At 42.3% G+C, this 24,431-nt stretch overlaps 1 protein-coding gene across 5 annotated transcripts in view; it reads right to left on the bottom strand.

Annotated features, from left to right (window-relative positions):
* DPP6 (dipeptidyl peptidase like 6) overlaps positions 1 to 24,431 on the bottom strand; it is a 1,146,878-nt gene that overhangs the window by 443,044 nt on the left and 679,403 nt on the right. The gene's annotated exons all lie outside the window — the stretch shown is intronic.

Raw genomic sequence — 24,431 nt, 5'->3', positions numbered from 1 at the left:
TTTTCTGCAAACCTAATGCTCCTCCTCCCAATAAACCAGACTCTGCAGTATAGGGTCATCTTGGAGCTTTCCTTCTTCACAGCTAAATTCCTTACCCTCATTGAATCCAACCCAACTAGGATTAAACTTTTCAGCTCCAAGTCCTCTGTCATCATTCCCTTTTTTTTTTTTACATCCATGTGATCAACTTCTATTTCAGCGTACCAAATTTAAATATTTATTTACCACATGCTATGTGCCAATTTTCACCAACTTCTGCCCATCACACTGCCTTCAGGCTTTTCTTTTTTCCATAGCTCCTCATTCAAGGTTTCAAGATTTTCCTGGTCTCTCTTCACTGGGCAACTCACCTATCCTTATTCTAGGTTTCAGTCCCTTCCAGAGAACCCTCTTGCGCTGCAGCAAGAGTGGCAGGTGAGAGAGGGACTCTGGAGACACTGCTAAAGGGTGCTAAAGACTACATAAGTCTAGGAAATTCATCATGCGTACTGGCTGCTGAGACCAAGTTTTCAGTTCCGTGCAAATTAGAGGAATCATATAACTTTTAGTCGAAACTGTGATTCTTTGAGAGACAAAAAGGATAATATGAATGCTTAATAGTAAGTAATAAATATAATAGTTACACATGGATTATTATTAATTATACAGGAGCAAATAAGGACAGATGGTCACACTGCAAAGGGATCACTTCTGTCCATGTATAGTCTGGAAAATACACTCTTATAGTGCACATAACTGCAACTCAGTAACCAAGCCAAAATGAGGTAGAATGAAGACAGCCCTAAAAAGTAGACAATGCAATATATAAATATATTTTCATCAAAGATTAAAAGTTCTTTAGAATGTGTCAAATTGCTACAAACTAAAATAGACAATATGTAATATCATCCAAATATTTAATATTGGCTATATTTGTTATTAAATTAAGAAAAATTCATGGGGCCATTATAGGCTTAGTAGGAAAGAGTTCTATAGTGGTTTAGAATTTCTACAAGTCTTCATATTTGCCATCTATAACTTAATTCATCTACAGAGAGTAGCTTTTTAGAACTTAAAAAGTAAGACTATCCGTGAGCAACAAAACAGCTACAGAAAGTTACACTGATTCAATCTCATTTCCTATTAGGTAGTATTTTCTTTGGGAGAAAATCACTGGCCAGGGCCAAGGATAAGTAATTAGATCTTTGGGATAAGTAATTAGATCTTGCTAATTCAGCAGCTTTTCATTTCACCTGAATTCAGAAAGAAAATAAGCCCTTTTCATCAAGTCTGTGACTAGCAGGAATCTTTCAGTGGTACTATTCATACAAGCAACCTAGTGCACGCAATTTCTCACAGCCCAGTTGACATTCCTCAAACACTGTTAAGGTGAAATTCCAAGGAAACCATTAAAAACAGAACATCAAGATCAAATCTTATTCATGAACCAGAATGATAAAATTAATGTTATCTTCATTAGCTCAAATAATTGATATCTTTTGAGTATTGTTTCTATTTCATTTTTAATTATTTTTATTTTTTTCCAGCCCAGGCTGGAGTGCAGTGGTGCGATCTCGGCTCACTGCAAGCTCTGCCTCCCGGGTTCACACCATTCTCCTGCCTCAGCCTCCAGAGTCGCTGGGACCACAGGCACCCACAATCGCACCTGGCTAATTTTTTTTTTTTTTTTTTTTTTTTGTCTATTTAGTAGAGACAGGGTTTCACCGTGTTAGCCAGAATGGTCTCAATCTCCTGACCTTGCGATCCGCCCGCCTCGGCCTCCCAAAGTGCTGGGATTACAGGCGTGAGCCACCGCGCCTGGCCAGGCCTTTTTCATATCGTTTTCTATTTCTGGTCTATATGCACATTTAATTTTTAAATGGGTACAACCACAGCATAGATACAGTTTTCAAGTTAGAATGCAAGCTAACATGTGCTTCTTTGAACATCTAATTTGGCTCCCCAGATTCAGACTTCCTCCTAACTTGCAGGAGTTGAACTGTTAAAAATTCGAGTAGGATTGACTCTGCTTTCCATGAAAGTCAAGAGAAGTCACTAGGTTATCCCCCGGCACACTGAGTTTCAGTAGTGCATTTCTCAGTAGAATGAGACATTTTTTGCCTAGCATGGTGAAAGTGAGGCTATAACATATTCCCTATTCCGTTACCACATGCATACTTTGGAGGTCCATTAAAATGGAAAAGCACGTTCACAATTAACCATTTGCTCTAAGAAGAATAAGTTTTCTACCCTGTGATCCACATCCATCCATCCATCCACATTCATCGACGTATCCATCCATCCATTCACCCATCCATCCACTCATCCATCCATCCATCTATTCATCCACATCCGTCCATCCATTCACTCATCCATCCATCCATCCATCCATCCATCCATCCATCCATCCATCCATATATCTGTCAATCCACATCCATCCATCCATCCAACACATGTTTATCTAGGGCTTACTATGCCAGGTTAGATTTTGAGAACCTTGAATACAAGAATGAATAAAACAGATACTGACACTGTTATCAACAGAAGTTGAATGGCTTTCATTTTTTTTTTCATTTTTTTTCTTGTAATCTAGTGCAGGAATGGGGGAAGGGACAAACAATAAGCAGATCAGCTCACTAAGAGAAGAGAAAAGCAGGACAATAGAGCTCTGGGAGCTGTTTGCATCAGAGAGATCTCTAGCAAAGTGACATCTGAATAGAACTGAAGGAATCTGCAGAGCTGACATCTGAGAAGACAATCCAGATAGAGGGAGTGGCAGGTGCCTGGCCTGTGAGACAGCATAGGCTTCAGTGGAGACAGCAAGGAGGCAGTGGCCAGAGTGGGAGAGCAAGGTGACTGTTCTGAGGAGGGGGGCAGTAAGGGGCCAGGGAGTGCAGAGCCTGAGGGCCAGGTGCAGGCTTCGGCTTACCTCTGAGTGAAAGGGGTGTGAGCACAGCAGTGTGTAAATAAGGCTCCCACTAAGGAAGGTGGCCAGGGGAGCTGCTTAGAGGAAACACTTGCAGAAACCAGGGTGGGAACAGGAGCGGCCAACAAGGCACAGGGGTAATGGAGGTCTGTCCTGGGTGGCAGTGGTGGGTGTGCTGAGAAGTAGCTGAATTCTGGGCATACAATAGAAAGATATTAGCCAACAGTGTTATTCTGAGAGGGTCACACAGACCTAGGTGTCAGGATATATTTATGTATCCCTTTTGCATGTAAAGCTCTCTCTGGGGCTCTAGCCTTCTGTTTTCAAGAAAACAACACCCTTTGCCCCTGTGACATGGCAAGTCTGTCCTCTTTCTACCTCTAGGCCAAATCTAAGTTCTACCCCACTCCGTTCATACCCTATTGTTCCTGGAGCAAGTCATTCCCTTCCATGTCCCCTTTCCTCAACACGCCGTACAACTTTTCTGTTTCCTGGAATTTCCCTTCATCTTCATTTTGCCAGGCAAATCCCTTTGCATTCTTTTCTTATCAGCTAAAATATCACCTCTGACATCGTAGGAAGTCTTGCCTGGTTTCACCGGCATTATTCTTTCCCCCTGGACACAATCACAACACTCTGTGAGTGCCTTTCTGTAACACTGTTCCACTATTAATTTATCTATTTAATATATATTATCTTAGTACAAGTATTAATATATTATCATAATGTATGTGTCATTACCAGGGGGCAAACTACTTAAGGACACAGTTACCTTACTGTGTTCAACGTCTCAATGTCTCGTACGAAACTTGGGACAACATAGTGCACAGAGACTGTGTTGAGTGGATGAATGGATGGATAAATGCCTTTAGAAGTAACAGAAAGGCAATCATTGATGGATGCAGAAAGCAAAGGGTTAATGCAAGCCCAGTGGCGTGAATGAGGCCATAAGCAGCAATGGATCCTGCAAGATGTAATGCAAACTGACATGCATAGTTGGCAATCCCGTCCTTTGCGACATCACTGCTGCTCATACTTATTTTTAACTCAGGCAAAAATAAAACAAACAATGAACTAAAACCAAGCTATACCTTTTCTGTGTTGTTCGGTCATTTTAAACATAAAATTCACCTTTATCCAATGTTATTATCTTAGTAACTTGTGATTACAGCTTGACTTTTGTGTGTGCCAATTTTATATCTCAAGTGCAAGAAACACAGATGAAGATAATAATTATAGACACCACAATGTCTGTGAACTGATTCAAGGAGGACCCTAATGCAGGCCGCTTTAATTTTCTCCCCAGCTACAGCCGATAGAACCCGTGCCTCTCCGTCAGGTTATGCATCCCTGTTCTCTCCTCTCTGTTAAAATCTGACATGTCTCATCTTGGCCTGAGCTTCGTATCTCTCATGAATTTGCCTTGCTTGCCACCTTTATCAGACTTTGTGCCTTATGAAGAGGAGAAGATTCAAATGAGAACTCTAAGTTGGAGACGATTTTTGAATGCTGCAAGGAGGAAAGGAGTGGGACACAAAAGGAACTGATTGCTTAGGTGTTATCAGGATTAAATGTAAATGTATTTGAAAGCACACTATAATTTATAAAAATTATAGAAACACAAGATACTAATTTACTATTTATTGCTATCACCACTAAGTAATGTTTTAGCAACATATGATATGTAATAGAGAAAGCACTCGAAAGTGCATTCAATTTCCTACTCTTTATAAAGAAAGGGAAGGGGCTAGAGTGGTCACATTCCACTTGTGATCCTCCAACTTCTTGTTGCATCCTGAGCTTTAACGAGGGGAAATCAGAAATTTAATTTGTATTGGGTCCTCAAAGCAGAGTGATCCAGGTTATTGGATCCATAATTGTGACTCCACAGTAAAGTGATGCATACCTCAAGCAGCCAATAACCACTGTGAATGTTCCGGGTACATATCCCATGACGTGTTTGTTTCATGTAATGTAAGTCTGGCCTTACGCAGCTAAAGGGACAGAAGGAGTCACCTCCAGCAGAAGTGAGATTGGAGGATGATTTCACGATCAACCAAAGCCTCTTCCTAAAGACACACCCCTGCAGGAGAAGACTGGAGCAATCAGGGGCAGCACAGCAGGGACCCCGGGGACAGCTGAGGTCCAGCCTTGCCAGCCACAGTGGGGACAGCTGGCAATTGTGCATTCTATGTCCCTTAGCTAAAGGCAGAGGGGTCAACCAGATGGCCTTCTCACTAGGGAAGGAGGAAGTGAAGTCAATTATTTCTCTCATAATAATCTATCTTTAAACCAATCAATCTCTTCTTCTATCAGGCAGCCTGCAGAAGTATATTAAGACTAGAAGACAATGTCTCGCTCCCAAAATGGAAAGTGGCCTTTTCTATGATATAACTATACCCATGGTTAGGTAAGTGATAGCTTTAAATAATTCCAGAGGATACGTATAAATCAGCAGCTACTTGGGATTCACAATGCTGGCTGGAGGTGGAAACGCAAGCCAGTCTTGTTGGAGCAAGAGGACCCTAACTCATCGTCCAATAAAGCATTGCATATACTTAGCAAGGGAAGCTTCCCACTCTCCGAGATGCTCCTTTCCTTGTGACTGTCACTTTGTTTCTTGTGAGTACTTCCGGGGTGCTTTTGCTAGTAGTGGGGGTGAGGGAGGGATAATGGATATGGCTGCAAGGTATGAATTAATGCTGCCTCCATGTGAATAACTGCAGAGACTGCAGGCGTGGGCAGCTGAGCAGCCCTTTCAGAAAGACTGAAGCAACCAATGCGGGAATGGGAGGTGGTGGTGGTGGAAGACGATGTCATCCCACCTTCCCCAACACCTCCGTTTATTTCATTAATTAGAATTTAATTTTGGTTAACCTGCCCAACTTTTGAGGACTGGCAATTAATTATGCATCATCATCAACATCTTAGTGGAAGCAGAGGAGCCAGTGTTTCCGGTACATCCAGACACAAACCTGCAGGTGCCCCTCTTCCCCTGGGCAGTGTCCACCACGTCCTCCATGTGGAGAAGGGACATCTCACTGCTCAGGCTCTCCCAGGGCTCTCCCACACCCTTTTGGTATGCGCCTCATGGACTCACCTGGGATCCACTCTACTTTTCTCAAATACATTTGGGAACTTCTAAAGTTGCCTATTTTACATAACACGACTTGATGTTGCTGCCTGAGGGCACAGCAGTTTGAAATCCTATCCACCACCCTTACTAAAGTAGCTGTCAGCCCTCTACTTGAAGGTCAGCAAAACTGTTTTCAGAATTAACTTCTGCCCTATCGATCCTTCTAGAAAACAAACAGGTAAATTATTGATGCAATAGCTATCTGTTAACATTTCTTCTTGATTATTTTTAACTGCAAATTCCAACATCAGGTTCAAATTATTTTAGGCTCTTCAGTTTAATTGACTGGGTCTGATAGATTCTTTTATGAAATTAGTTCAAAATGTAAGTTAGTCTTGCTTTCTGGGCTCAGTCTACTTTGGTTCCATTTTGATATAATGTTTTAAAGGTATCAAGTTGTTCTATATATTTCCGAATGCAGCAGCACTGTGACCTGATCATCCACAGAAAAAAATGTCACAACACAGCAGGCCCAAGAGAAATCCCTTTCAGTGAGAAGATGGCTACGAAGTAAGCTGCAGAATTTAAAATTGAGCATTTGTATCTTTCACCTTGCTGTGTATGATAACAGCGTCTTAAAGCATGTTTAGATAATGGCTGTTTTTGCATAGACTCGCTGAAACCCACAGGCGATTTTGAGATGAGTTTTCCATACTGGGTAGATTTTTGGCACGCTCAACACATCACTTCTCAATGTCAAAAATCCCTGCAGGCACTCAAGAAATAATAAGTAACTAACAAAGCAGCCTCAAAGGCAAGAACCACCAGCAATTGAATGGCAGAGACTAAAATAATTGGAGCTCACTTTTTAAAAAGGGCTTGCCACCCTGGTACAATGTTCCAGCACGGTACAGAGGCATTGTGAAGAGTACGCCAGTCAGAATGATCGGAGCTGCCCTCCTCCTCCACCCATGGGCCCTGGAAGCCACATTTCTAGTCTGTGAGCCCCCTCCTCTCCTCCTCAGCCAGAGACAATTAATTGGCCTAACCTAGGTCAAAAGTCTGCTCCAGGATTTGCGGTGTGGGATTAAAATATTCCAAGTCGTTCTTGGCTGCTGTCACGAACCATGAGAACGGAAGGTGGGGAGGGAAGTTAAGTGCCTGCTGCCATATGGTGTAAAGATTCCAAAGGAAATAAAGCAGATTTACAGAATGAGAGGAATGAAGCAGAGAGGTTCAGAACCAAAGAGAATGAAAAGCAAAGAGACAAAGGCAAAAAGGTAAGAAGCTCAAAGAGACAGAATGAGCTCCTCTTGGCTTTCCATTTTTGATGTATTTTTCCTCCTGAGGCCTGGATGCATTTTTCCCTTGGATTTAATAATGCACTCCTGCTACTTTAGGAGATATTTCTTTTTTTCTTTTCTTTTCTTTTTTTTTTTTTTTTTTTTGAGTTGGAGTCTCACTCTGTCACCCAGGCTGGAGTGCAGTGGTGCTATCTCGACTCACTGCAAGCTCCGCCTCCTGGGTTCACGCCATTCTCCTGCCTCAGCCTCCTGAGTAGCTGGGACTACAGGCTCTCGCCACCATGCCCGGCTAATTTTTTTGTATTTTTTTAGTCGAGACGGGGTTTCACCGTGTTAGCCAGGATGGTCTCGATCTCCTGACCTTGTGATCCACCCTCCTTGGCCTCCCAAAGTTCTGGGATTACAGGCATTTGCCACAGTGCCCAGCCTTTAGGAGATATTTCATTTTCCATTTTACTTAAACTAATTTGAGTGGGTTTCTGAAACTCAAAAACAAAGAAGCCGAATGTACAGCAAGCATTGATGCTTCATCCAGCGCCTGCTCCCTGGTTCCTGAGGGGTATGCTCCTGTGTCTGCGGCATATTCTAGCTACACTTACACTCGAAGACTAGGTGGAAATTCCAACCACACTCTTGGTTTACAATTTAATTTAGTTTTATTTTATTTTTATGTTATTTTTTCAGATGGAGTCTCACTGTCATCCAGGCTGGAGTGCAGTGGCGTGATCTTGGCTCATTACAATCTCTGCCTCCTGGGTTCAAACATTTCTCCCTGCCTCAGCCTCCCAAGTAACGCGGATTACAGGCGTCCGCCACCATGTCCAGCTAATTTTTGTATTTTTAGCCTAGACTGGGTTTTGCCATGTTGGCCAGGCTGATCCTGAACTCCTGGACTCAAGGGATCCGCCCCCCTCAGCCTCTCAAAGTGCTGGAATTACAGGCATGAGCCACCACACCCGGCCTTTGGTTTACAATTTTAAAATAACTAATTTGCTAATTTGATGTATACATTTTCTTTGAAAAGGCTGGTGATTCTACTAGCAGGTATAGTTATTTTCCCAGGGAAACTGAGTGGAATTTTGCAATTACCTTAACAGATTTTCAAGAATCAAATTTGTCATCATCCACCAGCCTTGTAGTATGGGACCCTCTGTGACAGGAGGAAGCTAATTTAAGTGGAAGCAAATGCCAGCCAAGACAGTTGGCACGGCAGAATGTTCACAGGTCTCAAAGAGGATGGGCTCTTCCTGAGGTCTTCACTATTTTAGGTATCAAATTACTCAAAAAGAAAGCTGTAGTATTTTTAAACTATAGCTGGCCTAGAATGGAATCTATTCATTAGATCCATGTTAAACAGCTATTAGCCTAGTATCAGCATTTTCACATAATCCAGTATAATGGAAAAACAAATAGCATCAGAGAAATGATTGGCTGCAGAGAGGCAATTGATGAGTAATCTTACTATCTTTACTCACCTGTAACCTTAGTCTCCTTTGTCAGGGAAGCTAACATAGTCGCAGGTACCAGGGAATGGGATACGGACATCTTCATGGGGTGTCATTGGTCTGTCTACCAGAGTGGTGTATTCCATGTAACAGAATGCCATAAAGCCATGCAAATCACAACCTCTGACTACATGCACAGCACGAATGAACCTCACAAATACAATTTTAAGTGACATAGATCAGACAGTAAAGAATATAAGATGAATATTTCTTTTTGTAAAAAGTCCCACAGTGGGCAAACTACACTAAGTGAGTGGTTCACACGTAAGTTCATGAAGACAACCCAGAAAGACATTTCCATGAAATCCAGGATGCTGCATAACTCAACGGGGAGAGAGAAGTTGCCACTGGAAAGAGGAAGTCAAGGTACAGGAGCTGCGGGGTACTGGCTGTCCTCTGTTTCTAGACCTGGATGGGTTATTTCACATTAGGAAATTCAGGTTACACTCACCTGTTAAGCTGTGAGTTTACATGTTCCATAGTTTTTGCATTATAATATTTCACAATAGCAATGGTGAACCACGTGTACTGGATACCAATGTTGTGACAGTGAGCATTGGCCTAACGTGCTGAACTGAAGAGACATCCCTACACTTGCACTCGGTGGGAGAGACCTCAAGCAAACCCAGTGACACTGTGAGGTGGGACAGTGGGCAGGAATTCCAGGTGTCAAGAGGGAGTATAATGATGAGGCATGTGCTGATTTTTACTGAGGTGTTGGGGCAAGCAAGGGTGCTCTGAGGAAGAGAATTTGAGCTGAGAGTTGAAAAGTATACAGGAAGGAGGTGGTGACCAGCTGGGGCAGGTTTCCCACGCAATGGAGCGGTTGTAACCTGGTGCATGTGTGGCTACATGTCAGGAGTGAGGCGTGAAGCATCCGAGATGAAGCTGGACAGACAGGCACAAACAAAACCAGGCCCAGCCTCGTGGACCGTGCCACTGGTCTTGCCTTTTATCCAAAACACAATAGGAAGCCAGGAGAGGATTCTGTAAGCCACCTCAAATAAGTTCCAGAAGAAGTCAGATATTAATTATTCAGTTCATCTACTGACATCAGAAAAGTGCCTAGAGAAAGGTCAGGATTGGTTCCTTCTCCCGCTGTGCCTTAAAATATGTCAAATATCGGGCCAATGTGGAATTGAGCACCTTAAAAAGTAAGATATTCACACAGCAACTATACAAAATATTGGGAGAAAATAAACGACACATACATGACTGCAGGATCTCCCATTACACTGCTTCCTTCTATTGTCTAAATGTATTTTCTTCCTAATATTTATTCACTGTGAAAAGCTCTGACATAAATTTCTTTTATGTATCATGGACCATTTACTATAAGTAGAAGGTAGCAACAAATTACAAAATCAATGGTGCACATATTTCAGGATGGTAAAACAGCCTTTTAGTCATTGTATTTCCATATTCAGGAGGACAACAAATGACGATAGGATGGCAAGAACAAGTTTTAAATAACATTTAACAGCTGACACATGTCCGTCAATAATCATCCAGGAGCCTGGCGGGTGCACATCCCCGTCTCTGTTTCACTGGCTCATTTACTCAGTCTTCATTACTGGTGGCTCTTCTCTTTCCACAAAGGTGATAAAAGCCAACACGGATCATAATGAACCCAAGGACTTAGGGGTAGATGGAGGAAAATGCAGGACTCTGCACGGTTCCAACCTCACAGAAGATGGCAAAGAGGCTCCGATGAGGTCATCTCCACTAGTGAAACTGGTGGGAAAGCGCTGGCCCAGCGCAGCCTGTGGCAGTGACTCACAGGAACGTGCAATGAATTTGGTGTGATCTCTCAGTACCCCCTTCCCTTCCTCCCTCTTCCTCTCTCTCTCGTCCTCCTTCTCCTTCTCCTCTCTCTGTCTCTCTGTCCCTGTTGCTCTTTCAATGTCCCTCTGCCACTCTCTCTCACACAAACATAATTAATGCCTAGTAATCCACAATTTAAATGAAATTCTCAGCCAGGAATGGTGGCTCATGCTTGTAATTCCAGCACTTCGGGAGGCTGAGACAGGTGGATCACCTGAGGTCAGGAGTTCGACACCAGCCTGGCCAACATGGTGAAACCCTATCTCTACTAAAAATACAAAAATTAATGGGGCATAAGGGTGTGTGCCTGTAATCCCAGCTACTTGGGAGGCTGAGGCAGGAGAACCTGGGAGGCAGAGGTTGCAGTGAGCCGAGATTGCACCACTGCGCTTTAGCCTGGGTGACCAGAGCGAGGCTGCATCTCAAAAAATAAAAATAAAAATAAAAATAGAATAAAATAAATTCTCTCTGCTTGGGAACAACCATGAACATAAAAGCAACAACAACAAACAAGAAATGTCTGAGTATGAGCAGGCCCTGATCAAAAACGTGGAAGAGACTCAACTGTCTAGAGAGTCATCAATTCAGTCATTTCTGTGATGGGTTATTTTGCTGATCAGAAGATAAGAGCACTTTTATTGGAAAATGCTGATGATCCCAGTCGCACTCCCACAGCTCAGGTGAGCAGCTCAGAAACAAAGGTGGGAGAAGAGAAGGAATACGAAGACAAGAATTTACCATGATGCACTGGGAGAAAAATGGAAGAGCACGTCAGATGCAGGAGAGTGGGAAGCAGATCCCAACCCCAAAGCCAGCAGCAAGCGGAGAGGGAAGGGTGAAGCGGCGGCTGAAGAGTCCAGCAGTCTGGACCTTCAGGGTGAAAGCCAGCAGCCACATGCTTCTAAAGGCCCTGCAGGCACGATATCTGTGTGGGAATCTATAACTCTGCAGTGTCACAAAAGGAGAAAATATGGGCTTAGGGTGGCTTTTTGTTTGTTTGTTTATTTTACAGCAGCATGGTACATTTCCAAATAATTTCTACCTGAAACTATAGAAACATAGTCTGCACTTTAAGTAGCGAAATTTGGGTTTTCATGAAGTCGCACATACCAGGAACAAGAGGGCTAAGTTTCTATCTTAAACAAAATTCAGACTGTTAATGTTTTATTTTAATTGTATCAGTCCAGGTTAAACGTTATTTTATGATCCAATGTCTTTAAATTGTTATAGGTTTAAAAAGCCTGAAGACGCCTTTATTGTTCTTATAGGTAAAATGGATTTTAAAGAAATAACCACAGTTTACGATAGACTGAGACCTGAGGCATGTGTTTCAGTCATAACATGTACAACACGAAAGGAAAGACAGAAATCTTTGTTTTACTTCAGACATTGTGTAACAGAGGAAAAGAGCGTGTAGGCCTAAAGGAAAGCAAACAGTGATGATTTTGTTGGAAAGTTGGACCTGTAAGGAAACGCGAAGGTAATCAGTGTACTTATCTGGAGAAAAGTGGGCCAGGCCAGAGCTTAATTACTGCCTCCAGATATAATGCATTTGTATAATCCAAAGGATTTTGGACAAAAGAAATAATAATTATCTAGTTCCTAGGACAGAAGGAAAATACTAATTGACATTATGAGAAGGAGTGTTTGAAATAGCTTCATGTATTTCTCAAAATGATGGTACAAAAATAGCCTTAGAACCCCCTGAGTGTGCACGTCAAATGCAGATTCCTGGACCCTCTGAACTGGAGTCTCTGGGGACAGGGTGGGAGAACGTTTGTGTTTCACAATGTGCCCAGTACACGTTTATAAACAATGAAGTATGAGGCCGGGCGCGGGGGCTCACGCCTGTAATCCCAGCACTTCGGGAGGCTGAGGCGGCCGGATCACCTGAGGTCAGGAGTTCAAGACCAGCCTGGCCAATAGGTTGAAACCCTATCTCTACTAAAAAAAAAAAAAAATGCAAAAATTAGTCGGGCATGGTGGCATGCACCTGTAGTCCCTGTCTCAACTACTTGGGAGGCTGAGACAGGAGAATTGCTTGAACCTGGGAGGCAGAGGTTGCAGTGGGCTGAGATTGTGCCACTGCACTCCAGCCTGGACAAGAGAGTGAGACTCTGTCTCAAAAAAAAAAAAAAAAAAAAAAAAAAACTTGCAGTCTAGTATGAGAGCCATTACCTACAGGAATTTGTTACATCTGTAACCTGGATAAGTCAGTTTGGTAAAGCCCCTTGCAACTGGTTTAAGAATGGAAGGCTCAAGAGTTTGGGATGGCAATTTTTCAAATGCAAAATTCTGTCCATTAGCACATCATAGACCAGTTTAGAAACATGCCCATTTAGAAACAAAATTCTGATTGGCTATCTTACAGCCCTTGACTGGACTTATTTAACTACCATATGAGTACACATTACATGAGGGCAGCTTTCCCTAAGTACAATTTTTCTTTTACCAAGTCAAAAGCAACATGGGTGACCAGTGACATCATTATCGAACAGAACTCATGACCTGTGATGCCCACTTCCGTGTCTTGAATGTTTCAAAAAAACTCAAAATTTGAAACCCACGCTCAGCATGCATAAGCTTTGTGACTAGCACCATAATGAATAAATAAACTGGTAAAAACAATAATGACAATAACCAAACCCAATGCATTATAAAATCCAGTGCAGGTGCTGAAAGCCTGTTCATCTACGTGTGACAGAACACATGGACAAGAGCACTTTCGGTCCCGATGGAGAAGGGGGTGTGTGTTTCCCCCCAAAAACCCCTAGATCATTGTTAAGAAAAAAGAATCTCTCTGTTAAAAGGCTATCTCATTGTCCCACACTGGCCTCTTTTTGTCCAAAATGTTCACACATGTATCAAGCAACAGATCTCAGGGTACTTAGGGCCATAAATATTTGTACTGATTAATTGTGACTATTATTATTAAATAAGTGACAGCAACATACACATTCCATACCAGAATGCGTGAAAACTATGTTCTTGTAACATAGCAGCATGATATAAGCAATTTTCAAGAGAATCTTCAAATAACATGTATTAGAAAACAGCCAGGCAACTTAGTACATGGAATTCATTAGAGCCTAAATACTTAAAACTAGCTTTACTTAATATTATTGTAGATTAACTGAGGAAAAGCTAAACTACTTGTACTGTGATTTTTGCTCTTCATTTCTTTGAATTATTTTGGACCCGGAAACTGCTTTAACCAGAGCACCTCCTTACCGTTACCCCCATTTTTTCTTCCAAGGGAAGTGGAGGGTGGAGAGGCCAAGGAGCTGGGCCAGGCTGAGATCAGGGCACAGGAACAGATGTACCCAGCCTGAAACCACAGAGCCCAGGGCTACCAGGAGCTGAGCGCTGTCCTGGATCACTGGGCAGATACCAGGAGAAAAGGAAGGTCCTGAATACCAATTCCAAGGAAGTCGGGTAAGAAAGGGAGAAGGAAAGGCTGGGTGTGGTGGCTCTCGCCTGTAATCCCAGCACTTTGGGAGGCTGAGGTGGGCGGATCATGAGGTCAGGAGTTCGAGACCAGCCTGACCAACATGGAGAAACCCCATCTCTACTAAAAATACAAAAATTAGCCAGGCGTGGTGGCATGCACCTGTCATCCCAGCTACTTGGGAAGCTGAGGCAGGAAAATTGCTTGAGCTCAGGAGGTAGAGGTTGTGGTGAACTGAGATCATGCCACTGCACTCCAGCCTGGGCAACAAGAGCAAGATTCCATCTCAAAAAAAAAAAAAAAAAAAAAAAAGAATAAAAGAAACAAAAGAAAAGAAAAGAAAAGAAAGAAAAACAGAGCCTGACATGAGGTTTTGACGACAGCGGCTATCTGAGCCTTTGGAGCTGGGGACCTGGAGTGTTCTTCCACTGTCCACCTGCCTTTTGTGGGTGGTGTGCAGCAGGCCCTGGGGAGTGGCGCAGGGAAGCAGGGTGGGTCTAGGCTTGCTGGAGCAGCCCTGAGCTGGTGCTGCTCAGTGATGATGTAACTGCATCTTAAAAGACTGCCTTGGCGCTTCCCCCTGGTGGCCTGTGGCTCCCAACGAGCATCCTTGGCAGCTGTTTTCAGGGCACCACGGTGTTCTGAACACAGGCCTTTGCGTTCCTCCTTCCTCTGAGGACTTCACCAACACTTCCCTTGAGGTGCGCTGTCTCTCATCTGAACACAACCAGTGTTGCTCATGTCTTCTCTCTGGGTGCCAATCAAAGTAAGCGCCGTGAGCACAGGACATCATCAGGATCCACCTCTCTAGCACTGTGGAGCCTAGTGACATTTTCACACGTTGAACTTGCAATATTGGTTTCCTGAATGGAAGACTTAACTTAATGAAAGAAACATTCGAATGAATCAGACGTCCCTGGGTTTGCCTCCACCATGTGCCAGCTGAGCTTCCATCCATTAAACTCCTGGAAGCTCATATATCAGCTGGGAATAACACAGCCCTTGCAGCACTGAAGTAAGGATTAAAGACAACATAAAGAGCCTCTAGCAGAGTGTCAAGCACAGAGTGGGCAGTCAACACACGGTGGCTATCAGCAGCCATGACCTATGCAAATAACACCAAAGGGCACCTGTGTTGCACGGCTGGGGAAGTGCTATGGGCTGAACGTTTGTGTCTCCCCAGATTCATACAATGAAATCCTAACTCCCCAATGCGACAGCACTAGGAGGGGGGCCTTCAGGAGGTAATTAGGTCATGAGGGTGAATGGGGTTAGTGCCCTTCTAAGGAGACTCAAGAGCCTGCTCTGTGCTCTCTGCCATGTGAGGATACAAGAAAATAGCCATCTACAAACCAGACCTGACCACGCCAGCATGCTGACTTCAGATTCCCCAGCCTCCAGAATCATAAGGAATACATTGCTGCTGCTTAAGCTGCACAGTCTGTGGTATTCTGCTACAACAGCCTGAACTGACTGATGCAAGAAGTTAAAGTAAACATACAAAGGGTATCTCTATAGCAGCAAGCCTCCCCAGTTGACTTGCATCATTAAACTAACCCTGTGCCTTAGTGCTGTCTACTCACAGGAAAACGAAAGCCTTGGTCCAGAGATGAGAGGCAGCAGCCTGTTTAAGCATCTAAGGCCGTCGAGGAGCCTGGGGAATGGAGGCGAGCGTAGCAGTGCCAAACCCTGAGATTCTGACAGCGGCCCCTAGAAGAGGAGCTTCTCACCTTCAAAGGCTGAGAACTGGGAGGGTGGATGGAAACTTGCTGTCTGACTCTTTGAGGGTGGGATGCAGGCTTTAGAATATCAGGAAGGATGGCCTGTATTCCAGAAACCAGACAGCACCAGGCCAGGAACGCTCTGTGCTGGTGGTGACCATAATAAATGCCAGGACTGGAATATAATACCCAGCTCCATCTGAAATGTCTGTGACGAGCGCGACCTGCATTGCTGATGTGACATAAGACACGTGGTACTTCTGTGTTTCACTGGCCTCGCCGCACCTCGTTCAACCCCTGCCTAACCCCGGTACTCCAGGGAGGAACGTGGTCTCCACATTAGCCTTGGGTCCTCCTTGACTTGGGTAGCCATTCCGAGGCGGGCACCTGTTTCTCCATATTCAACCATGACAGTGACACATCTTCCTGATAACACTCAAATAAACAGCGTTTGTGTTGTCACACAGCTGTAAACCTGCCCAGATTGCCTTCCGAGTTCACGAAGCCTCTTGAATGTGTTACCCAAGAGGGTTATTTTATGTGGCTGTTAAAAGCGATGCTCTGTCGCAGTGAACCACAATGTTGAGAGACCCAACTCCAACAATCAAGAAAGAGAGGCACTAGAGGCACTGTGCTTTCCAATACACGCGAAGTTTTCTTCCCTTGAAAGTTGAATGGAAAGGCTGGGCCTTGGCAGACGTGGGTTGGGTTGTAGGTCTGGCTGCCCCCCCAGCTGTGCAGCTAGGTGGTCAGAGAAGCGTCAGCAAATTCGTTAGGCCTTGCTGTGCTCGCACGTGGATTCCACTGACCAGCTGGATGGATTTCCCAGAACTCATTCATTTGATCAAAACAAGGATAAGACAAATTATGCTTTTTTTTTTTTTTTTTAACAGATTAAGAAGCAGAAGCTCAGAGAGGTTAAGAGACTTGCCCAAGGTCACACAGACGTAAAGTAGCAGAATCAGACCTGAGGCCAGGCCTTTAGATTCTAAATCAGAGGTGCTTTGACTATAAAACCTAAGGAAGTAGGCTATATATTCTTTTTATTTTGTTGTATGTTTTATTTTATTTTAATAGCTTTTGAGGTACAAGTGGTTTTTGGTTACATGGAGGAAGCGTACAGTGCTGAAGTCTGAGCGTTTAGTGCATCCACCATCTTAATACTGTACGTTGTACCCAATACGTGTCTTTTTATCCCTCGTACCCCTCCCACTCTCCCCACTTGCGAGTCTCCAAATCTATTATACCACTCTGTATGCCTTGCATACCCATAGCTTAGCTGCCACCTGTAAGTGAGAACATAACAATATTAGGTTTTCCATTCCTGAGTTATATCACTTAGGACAATGGCCTCCAGCTCCATCCAAGTTGCTGCAAAAGACATTATTTCATTATTTTTATGGCTGAGTAGTATTCCATGGTGCATATATACCACATCTTCCTTATCCACTCATTGGTTGATGGACACTTAGGTCGATTCCGTATCTTTGCAGTTGTGAATTTTTTTTGCAGTAAGCCTATGCGTGCAGGTGTGTTTTTGATATAATGACTTCTTTTCCTTTGGGTAGATACCAAATAGTGGGGTTGCTGGATTGAATGGCAGGTCTCCTTTCAGTTCTTTTAAGAAATCTGCATGCTGTTTTCCACATTTACTCTTAAACGTTCTTTATAGCTTTAAAATGCAATCTTCCTCTGAATACTTCAATCACTCTATATTAGTGGAATATCTGTTTTAGGTATATTATGCTAAGAAAGAAGACATCCAGGATAAATACAATTTAAATGAATTTTTCTATGTCTAGAAGTCAATTATTCTAACTGATTTCTGGCTTTTCAAGGTTTTTTTAAAATAGAGTATTGAAATATTTTATGAAAGTCTGTGAAGAATTCATACTTCCCAATTTTCAACAAAAACCTCTCAACAGAAGTTATGTCACATTCTGAATTGCCTTTTTCATCTGGCAGATCACTGTTTTCTTATTCAGAAAAATTTAGAACATAGAACTATCAATTTACCTAGGTTTCTTTTAAACAAAGTTACTCAGCCAGTGTATTAATAATAAAGCTGAAAATGACGATCATTTAGATTAGAAGAAACAGCAACTGATTCAGTGCTTCCATACCACTCACACAAAAGCCTTGCTTAATACAATGTTCTGCTGGTTTGATTTTGGGCAAGGCAGTGCAAATTAACTCTTTAGGAATTAACCTGAAAATAATTAGCTACCCTTGGCTATCCTATTTATTCCAATGCTGAATGCATGCCTAGTGTCTGAAGGCTGCTATTGAAAGCCCTGCAATGGTTACAGAGGCAACAGAAAAGTGGCTTCCTTCCATGAACAGCTTGCAAATGAAGACACTAGGCATTCATCTATGAATCACCCAGAAGAAACAAAAAACAAACTGAATTGATATTCATGAGGGCTAAAGAAGAAAAATAGGCTTTATATCTATTCAGTTATTGGTGAAAATCAATGTCTAAATACCAATTGCAAATATTTAAATGTTTATGATAACTTCTGTTAAGATTCACGTGCAATACTCAGTTAGGAGGCCATATTTCAGTCAAGTTCAGCCTCTTCTGACAGTTGAAGGTTATTTTCAAATCACTGTACTTTTGAGTAAAGTATTATTTAACTACTGAATGTGACTTCATTTCTAAGGAAAAAGCCTACAGAATAAAGAGAATACATGCATCAATATGTCAACCACATATAAACCCAAGAGATAAAGCTTAAATTTGTCCCACAAAAACTATGGTTAAAAACATACATATTTCACTTAATCTCAAGCTTTTTCAAAACTATTTTGTGAATACAAAACAATACAGAATGCACTGATTCCTAATTTTTAAGATATTAGAGACAAAAATACTTGTGCCTCTCTCGACACCATGCATTTATGTGAGAGAAGCAGAAAACTAAAAACATCAAATGAAAATGTGATTATAAGATAAAACTGCTTTCAACAATAAAATATTAATGATCTTAGTAGCTATTTCTGTGTGCATAGACACGCTCACCAAAATTATTTCTGATTAAAAGAAACCTACTAGCACTGATGCACAAATAAAGGGCATTGTTAGAGGAATTGGTAATCCTGGGGGGTGGGGTAAGAAAGTCTTACACATTATTCTAAACAAACACTTTTGACTCCTAGGGTAGGAAACAAATAATTCTCTCGGAATTTTGTGTTCTATGCATACAAACTTTTTTGAATATTTATGGCTCAGTTTTTTTTTTGTTTTTTTTTTAAGGCAGAGTACCAAATAACCTACTCGGCTGATGTTTTTCCAAAACCATCATCTCATAGTTTGATATGTCATTCCAACACATCCTCTCAACAGTGACCAAGTAACCAGAGCAGCAAGTCCTTAATTCTAAAATAATCTTGGATGGTTTGCCCCTCTGGAGAATAATACATTAAGGCTATGTCTCACCGATATAGGAACCAGACATTAAAGAAACCTTCCATTTGTATGTCCCAACCACAACGTTCTAATGAGATGCACCCCACCAAAAGCACTACGGTCAACAAGGAATAAGACCAATACAGGATTCTCTACACGTGTCTGTCTCTACTACGGAACTGCAAACTCCTCTGAAGTCATCTCACGTCATATTCATTACCATAGCTCACCAAATTCCCACATGATTATTTGTATTTAGTACGTCCTCAACCAAATAAGTCACCAAAAGATTGTGCTATAAAAGTTCTTTCGAATGTAGACCCTAGTAGTCCTATCATTGGCTAATTTCCCATTCCCTACTCAATACTACAATAAAAAGCCAAAATGTTAAATTCTTAAATATATTTTTATTATACCAAAGTGTTTTGCCAAGCTTCTGGCTTGAATAACATTCAACTGGCAAACAGTATGCTGGGTGAAGAGCTGGAGTAACAAGACAACTGCAGCGGCTGTGTTGGCAAGATGACATGAAGAATCAAATCTCGCATCATAAATCAAGCAATCTATAGTCTCTATAGCAGGAAGAAAGTTGAATCCAATTCTAAAAGAGCCTCCAAGTTCTTTTCGTAGTAAAATCTCATCTTTTGTTTTAGCCCTGTAACCCTCAAACTTAATGCCAACCAGTGCTTAAAAATATGCACAATATTTTTGGCTGGGCACAGTGGCTCACACCTGTAATTCCAGGACTTTGGGAGGTTGAGGTGGGAGGATCACTTGAGACCAAGAGTTCAAAATCAGCCTGGGCAACATAGTGAGACCCCATCTCTACAAAATATTTAAAAATTAGCCAGGTATAGTGGTGTGTGCCTGTAGGCCCAGCTACTTGGGAGGCTGAGGTGGGAGGATTGCTTGAGCCCAGAAGGTCAAGGCTGCAGTGAGCTATGATCATGCCACTGCACTCCAGCCTAGGATTCAGAATGAGACTCCATCTCAGTAAACACACATACACACACACACACATACACACACATTTTTTTTTTCCCCAAACTAACCTATAAACAGAAGAAAGAAATTCCATTCCCCTGAGGCCACCACACTCCTGGATGTATCAACTAACTAGCAAGCTCACATAAAGACAAAGCCAGTGCTTTCAAAACATGAGCGATGGCCCACTGAGCAGAGACCACAATAGTGATTAGAATTGTACAGCTAAGCTCCAGAGGGGAGAAATGTTAGGGCTGCACGAATTGCCTACAAAGAGAAGACACTAAACCTTAGTTATGCTTCAATATTTACAGCTAATTTTACTGGTTCAAATCCACTTTAGGAGTATCTAATTTCTACGCAGTGTTGTTGGGTGTTTCATATGAAAAATAAAAACAGTTTAGAATCAGTTTCTGGAAGGCATCCAAGATGACTGTAATCTGTTAAAATCCATACCCAATCCTGTCAGGAAGACCATGAGTTAATCTAAGACGACTCAATACCTGCTTTCCAGAGAGAGCAGAAAAGCTGCTGCTGAGTGAGTCTGTTCTTCTTTTGGAAAGAATAAGTTATCCATCTGACACTTTACACTGGGACTCATCTACATTTAATTATATAATGAAGAAATAATTAACTTTAAATGTGCATAAGACTTGATGGGTATCCAATCCAAAAAATAAATCAACTAGAATGCAATAACCACGGCAAAGCAAATTACACTTCATGACCTTCACCTTTGATCAAAAGGATTCCTCAAACTTGGAGGGCTCTGAAAGAGATGGCAGAGGTTACCTAACACAGTGCCTTCAACTTGCAAATGAGAAGAGCCAGGGAAGCATTTAAGTGTCAGGAGATTTACCTAAAGTCACGCAGTTGTCAAGTGGCAACTTCTAGATCTAGAATCTGCAGCAGATGGAAATTGCTTCATTGTAATGAACCAGGCCGCCCAAAGACATCTAAATCTGAATTCCCAGAACCTGTGGCTACGTTACGTGAACAGGGCAGCAGATGGAGTTAGTATTCCTAATTGGTTGGCTTGAAAACAGGAGATTATCCTGAATTATCCACGTGGGCTCAATTTTAATTATAAGGGTACTTAAATGTGGAAGAGGGAGGGAGAAGAGTCGGTGTCAAGTAATATGATATTAGAAAAACACAGGCAGCGATTGCTGGCTCTGAAGGCGGAGGAAAGAGCCATGAGCCGAGACATGTAGAAGCCTCTAGAAGCAGGAAACAGATTCCCTGCTGGAGCCTCCAGAAGGAATTAGCCCTGCAGACACTTTGATTTGAGCTACATGAAGCCCATTTCAGACTTTGGATCTCATATGATAATAAATTTATGTTGTTTTAAGTCACAAAGTTTGTGGTAATTTGTAACAGCAATAAGCGAAAACAAATACATCACCTAGCAGGTTTTCTTTGAACACTTTTCTTTCTTTATGGACAACACCCTAATCTGCAACAAATATCTGCGTATGTGAGTTGAGATAAACAGTGTGTAGCTGACATTGCAAGGTTTCTAGGCCTATGGTACACTTGCACCTCATCTCTCTAATGGCGTGCAAAAACAGGAGAGGGTAGTATCATTTTTACAAATGATTGGGAAGAGTCAAAAAATTTTCATATATGTGTCCACATTGGTGGGAAAACTGGCAATTATTTTTTCCATAGGAGGAACATTGAAAACCAAGGCCGTGAAACAAGCTCTTTATAGAGTCTATGGCAGTAGGGGACCAGACCATCCTCTATGTTTCTTTGTCTCTGTGAGTTTCCGGCTTTAACTTGCACTCAATAGTTCTTTCCAAAATTTGCTTTAAACAATGAAATCAAAATTTTCAGCTGTGCTGCAAAACTCAACTCATTTAGAAAAGTGATTAATAGAGGCATCTTATAACTTTCCAATTCATTAATCATCACTGAGATACATTTTGACAATAAAACTGTTCCTTGCCAACATAGTTTGCTTATTCGTTTTTGTCTGTATTCTCTATTTGGGTATTCAGAGATATCTAAACGCCTAAAGAATAACAATTGGCAAGGACTCTCTCTTTGACCAAACTTGAGTCAGATTTCTCTGAATCCTTTTTTAACTAGGCCTTAAGCTCGGTCTATAAAGACTTGAACAAACACTAACACAGTTTCTAACAGAACAAGGTCACATTCCTAGGATGGCCCTGGCTGTCCCCCAACCAGAAGTGCCTGCCAGAGAAAAGTCACACCTGCCAAAAGAGCTTATGACTTGTTCCAGCTGACACCTGAGGACAGAGCCTCTGTGTCTGGTCTCTGTGGGAGGATGGAATCCTAACTTCCATAATTGCCAGTTCGCAGACACCACTGACATTATCACATGTACAATGACTAACCCTTGGAGTTTTTCACCTCCCTGACTCTACTAAATCCTGCTTGACTCTCTCCATTCCTTTCTTCTCCTTTTATAAATGCCCAGTCACTGCTGTACAAATGGAAGTTGAATTTAGTTCACGTTGTATTCTTTTCCCTATTGCAATAGTTGTTGCTGATTAAAATCTGTTCTTACCACCTTGTGTCATGCCTTGTTTATCTTTGACACAGGTTAAAAAGAGGGCACAGAGTTTCTGTAATCACACTAACAACAACACACAATCTTAGGATGTGAACTTTCAACAAGCTGAGAACCATCAGCAGGTAATACCTCCCCTTGAGATGGGGGGCTTCAACACAGCTAGATATTTCCTGGTCATTAAAACCAAGCACATTGAACGTTTTTGACAAAACCACAAAAAAATAATTTATTTATTGCAAGCCAGCTGGGAGACCCTGCTCTGGATCTGTCTTTTCTGGCTAAATGTTGTTGCCTTGCCGATGCTCTATGTTACCATTGCTATGCTTTTAAAGGTACCAATCCTAACTTAGCCAAAGCCCGCCCACCTGCCACCCACCCATCCACTCAACCTTTCATCCACTCACCCATCCATCCACCCACCCATCCATCTACCCACCCACTCACCATCCATCCATCCATCCATCCACCCACCCATCCATCCACCCACCCATCTACCCACCCACTCACCATCCATCCATCCATCCACCCATCCACCTACCCATTCACCTATCCATCTACCACCTCCTCCTCATCCATCCATCCATCCATCCAACCATCCATCTACCCACCCACTCACTATCCATCCATCCATCCATCCACCCATCCACCTACCCATTCACCTGTCCATCTACCACCTCCTCCTCATCCATCCATCCATCCAACCATCTATCTACCCATTGACCCATTCAACCATCCATCCATCTAAAATGTGCTGATCAGACCTGGCATTAACTTGCGAAAAGTGTGTGTTTTTTGAAGGTGATCATTGCCCTTATTAGTCTATTAACTTTATTAGTAGAAAAAATACATCTCAGACCAAAATATGCAGTTATTGCTTTTACCTGTAATAAAAGCATCCCCAAACAAATAAAATATCCTAGTTCCCACCCACATACACAAATTTGCTTCTATGGGAAGCTTCTTTAGAGTGCTGTATGTTCTTCACTTGTCCCTGCAGATCCTTTTTGCTCCCTTTTCCATCTGCTCTTTGTCTAGGAAGAGTGACCTCTGCAGACCAGCCTCAACCTGATTTCCTTGTGCTCCAGCTTTTAGTTAGGTTTGGCCAATAGATTTGAGGCTTGACCAAGAGATCAAAAAGTCAGGAGAGAATTCAGGTATTTATTCCTACAGATCCCGTCCTTCTTCTTTCTCTGTAACTACAGACATTTGCTGAGTTTCAGTAACTGCTCCCTTGGGCCAAAGGGTGGTAGCAACTTCTTGCCATTCTAATCCCAGAATGTTTCACCAAGTTTTCCTGCTTTCCTGACCCTGTCCATTCTTTACTAAGTTGTCACTTCATTACATCTTTTCAACTGTTTCAAATGTGCTTTCTAGGTCGTGTAGCTCTGGCTGATGCTTTTCAATCATTAAATAAATGTCTCCTGAGTGCCTACAACATGCTGGGCACTGGGGCCACTTTAATAAACCAAGCACATGCCAGTGTTTAATTTAAATAGCTGGTTCCATTTCTCCACTAATGACTTGTTTGACTCAACTGACTGGGTTCACCAAAAGCTTTTGGTATCATTTGGATCTATTATATTACTTTACAACTCATACACATCAAAGTCTTAGACCATCCTCCAAATAGATCATCCAGTCCAATCCCCTCTTTCTAAGGCATAGAAACTGACACTCAAGGGCCAGGCGCAGTGGCTCATGCCCATAATCCCA

Source organism: Gorilla gorilla, chromosome 6 (assembly GCF_029281585.2).
Source record: "Gorilla gorilla gorilla isolate KB3781 chromosome 6, NHGRI_mGorGor1-v2.1_pri, whole genome shotgun sequence".
In the NCBI taxonomy this organism is placed as follows: Eukaryota; Metazoa; Chordata; class Mammalia; order Primates; family Hominidae; genus Gorilla; species Gorilla gorilla.
Note: the sequence above shows the minus strand (reverse complement) of the source record. Positions and strands in the feature narration are given on the sequence as shown.